Raw genomic sequence first — 7,904 nt, forward strand, 5'->3', positions numbered from 1 at the left:
AGGTCATATGGCTTGAGAAGTGCCAGGGCCATGCTTAAGCTAGATATAGGGGTGGAGCCCAAGATTAAAACCCAGGGTTGTTTTCTTTTTTTTTAAAGATTTTTTTATTTTTTCCTTTTTCTCCCAAAGCCCCCCGGTACATAGTTGTGTATTCTACGTTGTGGGTTCCTCTAGTTGTGGCATGTGGGACGCTGCCTCAGCGTGGTCTGACGAGCAGTGCCATGTCCGCGCCCAGGATTCGAACCGACGAAACACTGGGCCGCCTGCAGCGGAGCGCGCAAACGTAACCACTCGGCCACGGGGCCAGCCCCATTAAAACCCAGGGTTTTTTAATCCTAGTTCAGTGTTCTTCCAAATCTTCTTAGATAATATTTATTGTAGCAAAATGAAAAATTATAATTTTGAATTAAAAAATTGAGTGGTTGTAGCGTTTGGGGACATATTTTTGTAAATCAGGAGAGAACAGGGGCAAGTAAGAATGTTTTAAGTGTCTCTTTCTGAGAGAATCCGTTGTTTTAAAACAATTGGAATAGTTAATTTTTTCAGATGACATGGTCGATAGGCTCGAAGGTAACAATCACATAGTTTAGTGCAATCATTCAAGTAGTCATAGAGTCAAGAGATTTAGAATGTCAGACTGTCAAGCACTTTAATAGTAATGATCGCTTAAAATCCAAGACACTGGAGATTCTTCAGGATATGCTCTGTCATTTTACGTATTCTTGTTGTGACATAGAGCTAAGTGTGACCTGAGTCCGTGGAAAGTTTGGTAACTTGTGGTTGGTTTCTCAAACTATGTTCATATCTTTCAGATAACTAGCATTTTCTCCCATAAATACACAGTTGATTTTCTGCAAAAGGGCCTCCTTTGAAATGTCAGGTATAGATTGTGATTAACATAATGTTAAATGGCTTTCAGTATGAGAAAGATATAACTCTGATTTTGTTTAGAGCCAGTGTAGACAGATTTATAACAAAAGGTGGTCTCATACAATTTAATGAAACCAGGATTAAATATTTGACATCTTTCTTTTGCGTTTATGAATACTACTTGACTAGAATGTAGTGACAGCCACACTCTGCCCCTTTGAGAGGTACTTTTTGATGTTCCTGGGCCTCGGATTTCTCTACTTTTTATGACAATTGAGGTTTATAGTTTCTAATGACTGAACTGATGCATTGTGAGTGCAGAGGAAGTCATCTCGTTTTCAATTTCTGATCTCTTCAGTTTCATTTTTGGAACTTCTCAAAGTATTAAAGTAAAAGATTGGAGGTAGAAGGTTTCTTTTAAAACAGAGAAGTAGGACTCTGTTCTGTGTTCCTCTCATTGCCCGTTAGAGCATGGAGGAAGAGGTGAACTGGGATAATATTCTATGTATCTTCATTTGCTTGGAAGACGTAGCTGATTATTAATGTCATAGTAAGCAGGAAAAGCCCTGAGAGCATCCAGTGGAGGAATGTACAGAAAATACACTTGCCTATAATAGGTGCTATGCACATGGGTAACCAGGAATAACAATATCTCACTTAGCCCCAGACAGACTATGGCATTCTTAACCTTTTGGATCATGGCCACAAACTGGAAATTATGTGAAAGGGACTAGGGCCAAAATAACTGTCCCAGGGCCAAAATAGGTGATGTTCTAGGAGAGATCATCACCCAGGACTCGCTGACTTAAATCAGAAGCCCTGTTTAATACATATTTCTGACAACCTTATTTTCTGGTTTTTCTACCACAGTAGTTTAAAGCAGCAAATAGGAAAGAGGTATTTGATAGAGGCAAGCACACTGAGAACCACACCAAGACCTGGATTGTAGTCCTGCCTTTACCCTTCAGCTTGCTGTGTGATACGGAGCAAGAGATGTCTCCTCTCTAGGCCTCTGTTTTACTGTTGGCAAAATACGAAGGGTTTGGACTAGGTGATCTCAGACGTCCCTCTGGGCTGTAACATGATGGTATTTTAGGTGCTAGTTGATAGACTAACAGAGAAGTAGACAGCATCAGTAAGCTTTGGGCCATTTCTAGTGTGGTGGCAGATGGCTTTTCATACCAAAAGATCCCTCAAGGACATCACTGGGTTACAGCATAGTGTAACAATTGATGATCATAATTATATTCCTGTGTCTTCAGGCAAAAGTTAAACTATGTTTTTTTATCCTCAACTTGAAAAGGTAGGGGAATTTGAAATATACTTTAGAAAGATGAGTATTAAAAATGATTACAAGAAAAATTTTAACATTTTTGAGAGATTAGCTTAGGTTGTCTAGAAAATTCCCTCATTTTCTCTCTGAATAAGTAAGGATATCACTGTGTAATAGATCCTTGACATTCTTGTGTGATATATCAAAGAATCTTTGTGAATCCCCTTTTATAAATAATGAAAAATATGGTATAGGTGCCTGGCTTTTTGTTGTTTCTTTTTTACGTATGTGTTATTGATATTAATATTGTATTTTGTGGACATAGGGTGTGTGTGTTTAGTTCTATATAATTTTAACATGTGTGTTCATGTATTCATTACCACAGTCAACTTACAGGCTAGTTCCGTCACCACAATGATCACTCCTGTTGCCATTTTATAACCACACCTCATCTCCTTCCTACCCTCCCCCTAATTCTTAACTCCTGGGAACCACTGATCTGTCTTCAAGCTCTATAATTTTGTCATTTTGAGAATGTTATGGAAATGGAACAGTACAGTATGTAACCTTTTGCCATGGGCTTTTTTCACTCAGCATAGTCACTTGGAGATTTGTCCAGGTTGTTGCATACATCAATAGTTTGTTCCTTTTTGTTGCTGAGTAGTATTCCATGGTATGGGTGTACCACAGTTCATTTAATCCTTCACCCATTGAAGAACATCTGGGTTGTTTCCACTTTTGTCTATTACAAATAAAACTGCTATGCATGTTTGTTTACAGGATTTTGTGTGAACGTAAGTTTTTGTTTCTCTAGGATAAGTGCCTAAGTGTATAATTGCTAGGTCATATGGTAATTGCATGTTTAGTTTTAAAAGAAACTCATGAACTGTTTTCCAGAGGAGCTGTACCATTTTATATTCCCCCCAGAAATGGATGAGTGGTTGTTTCTCCATGTCCTCGCCAGCATTTGGTGTTGTCACTTTGTTTTTATTTTAGCCATTCTTATAGGTATGTAGTGATATCTCGTTGTGGTTTTAATTTGCGTTTCGCTGATGGCTGATTGTGAACATCTTTTCATTTGCTCATTTGCCATCCATATATCCTTTTTGGCGAAATGTCTGTTCATGTCTTTTGCTCATTTTGTTGGATTAGTTTTTACCTGTGGAGTTTTGAGAGTTCTTTATATGTTCTAAATATGTGTCCTTTGTCAGATATGTGGTTTGCAAGTATTTTCCCCCAGTCTGTAGCTTCTCTTTCAACAGGATATTTTGCAGAGCAAATATTTTAAATGTTTGGGTTTTTTTTCATTTTTGGTGAGGAAGATTGTCCCTGAGCTAACATCTGTGCCCATCTTCCTCTATTTTATGTGTGGGACGCCTGCCACAGCATGGCATGATGAGTAGTGCATAGGTCCGCGCCCGGGATCTGAACCAGTGAACCCTGGGCTGCCAAAGCAGAGCGTGCGAACTTACCTGCTACACCACCAGGCTGGGCCTGCAAACATTTTAAATTTTGATGAGATCCAATTTATCAATTTTTTTTGTGGATTGCACTTTTGGTCTCAAATCTGAGACTCTTTGCCCAGCTGTAGATTGAGAAGATTTTCTCCTATTTCTAAAAAAAGTTTTATGTTTTACATTTAAGTCCATGATCCACTTTGAATTAATTTTTGTATAAGGTGTAAGGTTTGGGTCACTGTTCATTTATTTAACTTAAGTATATCCAGGTGCTTCAGCACTATTTGTTGAAAAGGCTGTTTTTCCCCCATTGAATTACCCTGGCATCTTTGTCAAACATCAGTTGGCTGTTCTTGAATGGGTCTATTTCTGGATTCTCTGTTCTGTTCCATTGATCTATATGTCTTTTCCCACACCAATAGCACACTATCTTGATTTCAGCAGCTATATAGTAGGACTTAATGTCAGATAGAATGATTCTTCCAAATTTATTCTTCGTTAAGATTGTTTTAGCTATTTTAGAGTTTGTGCCTTTTCATGTAAAGGTTTTATTAAGCTTGTCTATGTCTAGAAAATGTTGCTGGAATTTTGATAGGAATTGCATTAAAGCTATAGATCAACTTGGAGAGAATTGACATGTTTATTATTTTGAGTCTTCCATTCCATCAATAAGCTATGTCTCTCCATTTATGGAGGTTGTCTTTGATTTCTTTCTATAGAATTGTGTAATTTTCAGCATACCAATCCTGTACATGTTTTGTTAATTGTATACCTAAGTATTTAATTTTCTTTGGAGCAATTGCAAGTGGCATTGTCTTTTTAGTTTTGATTTTTACATGTTCATTATTATATCTAGAAATGCAATTGATTTTTGTGTTGATTTTTATATCCTGAGAGCTTGCTAAACTCACTTATTCTTGCAATTTTTTTTGTAGATTCCTTGGGAATTTTACATAGACAGTCATATCTTCTGTAGAGGAACAGTGTTATGTCTTCCTTTCCATTGGCTTTTTTTGGAGTCTATTTTCTATTGAGCATCATGAGTTTTCTGTCCATAGCTACATACCACAAGTTAATTATGTTTTCTGCTTATCCTTAGGCTCACTTAACGAGCAGAAAGGAAGTTATTATCACTTCCTGAGGACTTTGTAATTATACACTAATGCTGGGTAATCATTTAGGGTCTCTCACTTGCCAGTTATCTTGTTCTTGCACGCTATTCTCTCAGCATGTGCAAATCAAATCTACAATTTGACCAAATGACAAATTGCCAAAAGTCCTACACTTTAACGGTCATTCACATCAAGCGTTTACTGTATTTAGTTACATCCAGCAGATAGAGAGCAGTCAAACTGTAATCCTTGGTGCACTGCTTACATAGAACATTGTTTTAAATATTTTGGTAAATTTTCAAAATACCATTAACGACAGCTTTATAATGATATGAATTCTGAAATATTATGACTTGTTTCCCGTTTTAGACCAGACGCGTTAGCTTATTTATAGAGTTGATGTTTATTATGCCCAAATCTCTGGCTTGATTCTCAGATATGCCACTTGATATTTCATCAGGGAGGAATAGAGTATATGTCTCTTGGCCATAAACAATATTATAGCTGTAACCAGTAGCCTCTCAATTTTTTTTTTTTTTGGTTTATAACATTGTGTAATTTCGGGTGTACATTATTGTTTACCAATTTCTGAATATACTTCATTGTGCTCATCCCCAGTAGTCTAATTTTTACCCATCACCATACATATGTGCCCCTATATCCCTTTAGCCCTATCCAAAGAACTTGAAATCAATGATCCAAAGAGATTTATGCACCCCTGTGTTCATTGCAGCATCATTCTTAATAGCCAAGATGTGGAAGCAACCCAGGAGCCCTTCTACAGATGAATGGATAAAAAAGGCGTGGTATATATGTATACAGTGGAATACTACTCAGCTGTAAAAAAGTAGCCACTCAATTTTTAATCTTTGATTACAAGTAGGACGGGGCAAGGATGCAAGTAGATCACTGCAAACCCATCACTACTGCTTGGAAAATACCTCAAAGTACACAGCAAGTCAGTAACACCATATTCTAATGTAAATATATAGAATAGCGCATTAATTTTTGATTGTTGACTTATTTTCAAAAATAATTCTGAAGCATTCAACCTAAAGGTTTTTAGTGATCTTTTGAACATTACATTTAGTACTTTTGGTTATTGCAAAATTAGGCTAGATGCTAAAATAAAAATTGTAGTGATTAGTCTATTATCATAGCTTATGTTCAGGTATCACAAACTCTATAAAGAACAATCCTGATTGTTTTGTTATATCAGAGCTTTGTTATCCCAAGTGCTTGAAAGAAGTGGGATAATTTCCAGTTTGGGCCAGAAATACTTTTGCTATACATAGATTGTTTTTGATTGAAACAAATTTTGTAATTATACAGTTGACTTACGGAAGGGAAGTGAGAGAGGACTAGCATTTATTGGATGTTATCTTTGTGGCAACTGCCATAACCTGGTGCTTTACATATTTTATTTCATTCAACTTCATTTAGTCTGTGCTCCAGCCGTGTGCATGAGCTGTAGGTCTATATTACTGACAAATAAAGTGAAGCTCAGGAGAGCCATGGATAGCAGACCCAGGATTTGAACCCACGCCCATCTAACTCAAAAGCTTGTGCTGTTTCCATTGTGTCCTGTTGTATTTCAGGCAGCAGATAAATACATATATGCACAACAAGGGAGCCATTCCACCAGGTGAATAAAGTATTTCCTTTGTGAAGACTGGCACCTGAGGAAGTGCATTTACTTCTTTAATTTACTAGCATACTATTTAGCATTGTAAAGTAGCTGTATCGATAATGGGGAATTAAAGTGCCTAACCCCCAGTGTTGGGAAGATGAGGGATGAATCCGGGATCCTTTAATAGTTGTGATTGTAGTTTATATGCCACAAAATGTTCTTGTAGTTTATATGGGAGAATAAACGCAGCTACTCTTTCTAGTTTTAAATATTCAACAGACAATGAAAAGGCACAATACATTAATTCACACTGAAGTCACACAAACTCAAACAATTCTTAGGTGAAAGATTGGTTGTCTGTTAATTGCACAGTACCATGTAGTTTCTTTAGTGAGAAGAGATTTTGTCTTTCTAAAATATTGGCAAGAGCTTGTGCTTTTACTGCCCTATTTTTGTTTTGCATAATATTGAGCATTGTTTCCACTTTTCTGGCATGATACTGTTAAAGCAGGATGAAACCTTGCTTCTTAGATTTGCAAATGAACCAACTCTCTAGTGGATTGATACCAAAATAAAGATATTATTGTAATAGTAATCTAAAATTCTGCTTATTTTGGATTCTAAAATTTTAATTTAAAAAATTATACAAGTAACATGAACTTCTTGGGAAAAAATGGAATAATACCAATGAGAAGAAAGGAATAAAAAATTTGAAAGTATGGGGCTAGGCCCTGTGGATGAGTCGTTGAAGTTCTCTGCCCTCCACTTCAGCAGCCCGGGGTTCACGGGTTCAGATTCTGGGTGCAGACCTACTGCACTCATCAGCCATGCTCTGGAGGCATCCCACATATAAAGTAGGGGAAGATTGACACAGATGTTAGCTCAGGGCTAATCTTCCTCAGGCAAAAAAAAAAAAAAGAGAGAGGATTGGCAATGGATGTCAGCTCAGGGCAAATCTTCCTCACACAAGCACAAAAAAATTAAAGTATGAAAAATCACCCGTAGTTTTTACAACTTAGGGAAAGCTATTGTTCGTCACTGTGTACAAATAAGTTTGTTTTAGGCTGCACGTGACACCGTATTCAACTAAAAGTGGTTTAAACAAGTAGATGGATGGGTAGGTGGAAGGGCAGACAGGTGAGCAGGTAAGTAGATAGGTAGTTGCAAAATTTGTTAATTGAGCATCTTAATGATGTCAGAACTCTGGGATAGCTGCTCTGCACTTCTCTTAGCTTTCCATTCATAAATACAAGATGGTGGTCACCATTCCAAACAGGTTTTTGCACAAGAAAAATCTCTAAACAGGGAACTGGCCTGGTGGCATGGTGGTGAAGTTTGCACGGTCCACTTCAGTGGCCTGGGGTTCACTGGCTCAGATCCCAGGCTTAGACCTGCACACTGCCCATCAAGTCATGCTATGGTGGCGGTGTCCCACATAGAAAATGGAGGACGATTGGCACAGATATTAGCTTGGGGACAGTCTTCCTCAAGTAGAAAGAAAAAGAGGAAGATTGGCAATGGATGTTAGCTCAGGGCCAATCTTCCTCAAAAAAAAAAAAAAA

The 7,904-nt window shown here is 37.4% G+C and overlaps 1 protein-coding gene across 1 annotated transcript in view; it reads left to right on the forward strand.

The window, feature by feature from the left end:
• The window catches only part of CHM (CHM Rab escort protein), a 162,420-nt gene that overhangs the window by 54,883 nt on the left and 99,633 nt on the right, over positions 1-7,904 (forward strand).

The sequence above is a fragment of the Equus quagga genome, chromosome 10 (assembly GCF_021613505.1).
Source record: "Equus quagga isolate Etosha38 chromosome 10, UCLA_HA_Equagga_1.0, whole genome shotgun sequence".
Lineage (NCBI taxonomy): Eukaryota > Metazoa > Chordata > Mammalia > Perissodactyla > Equidae > Equus > Equus quagga.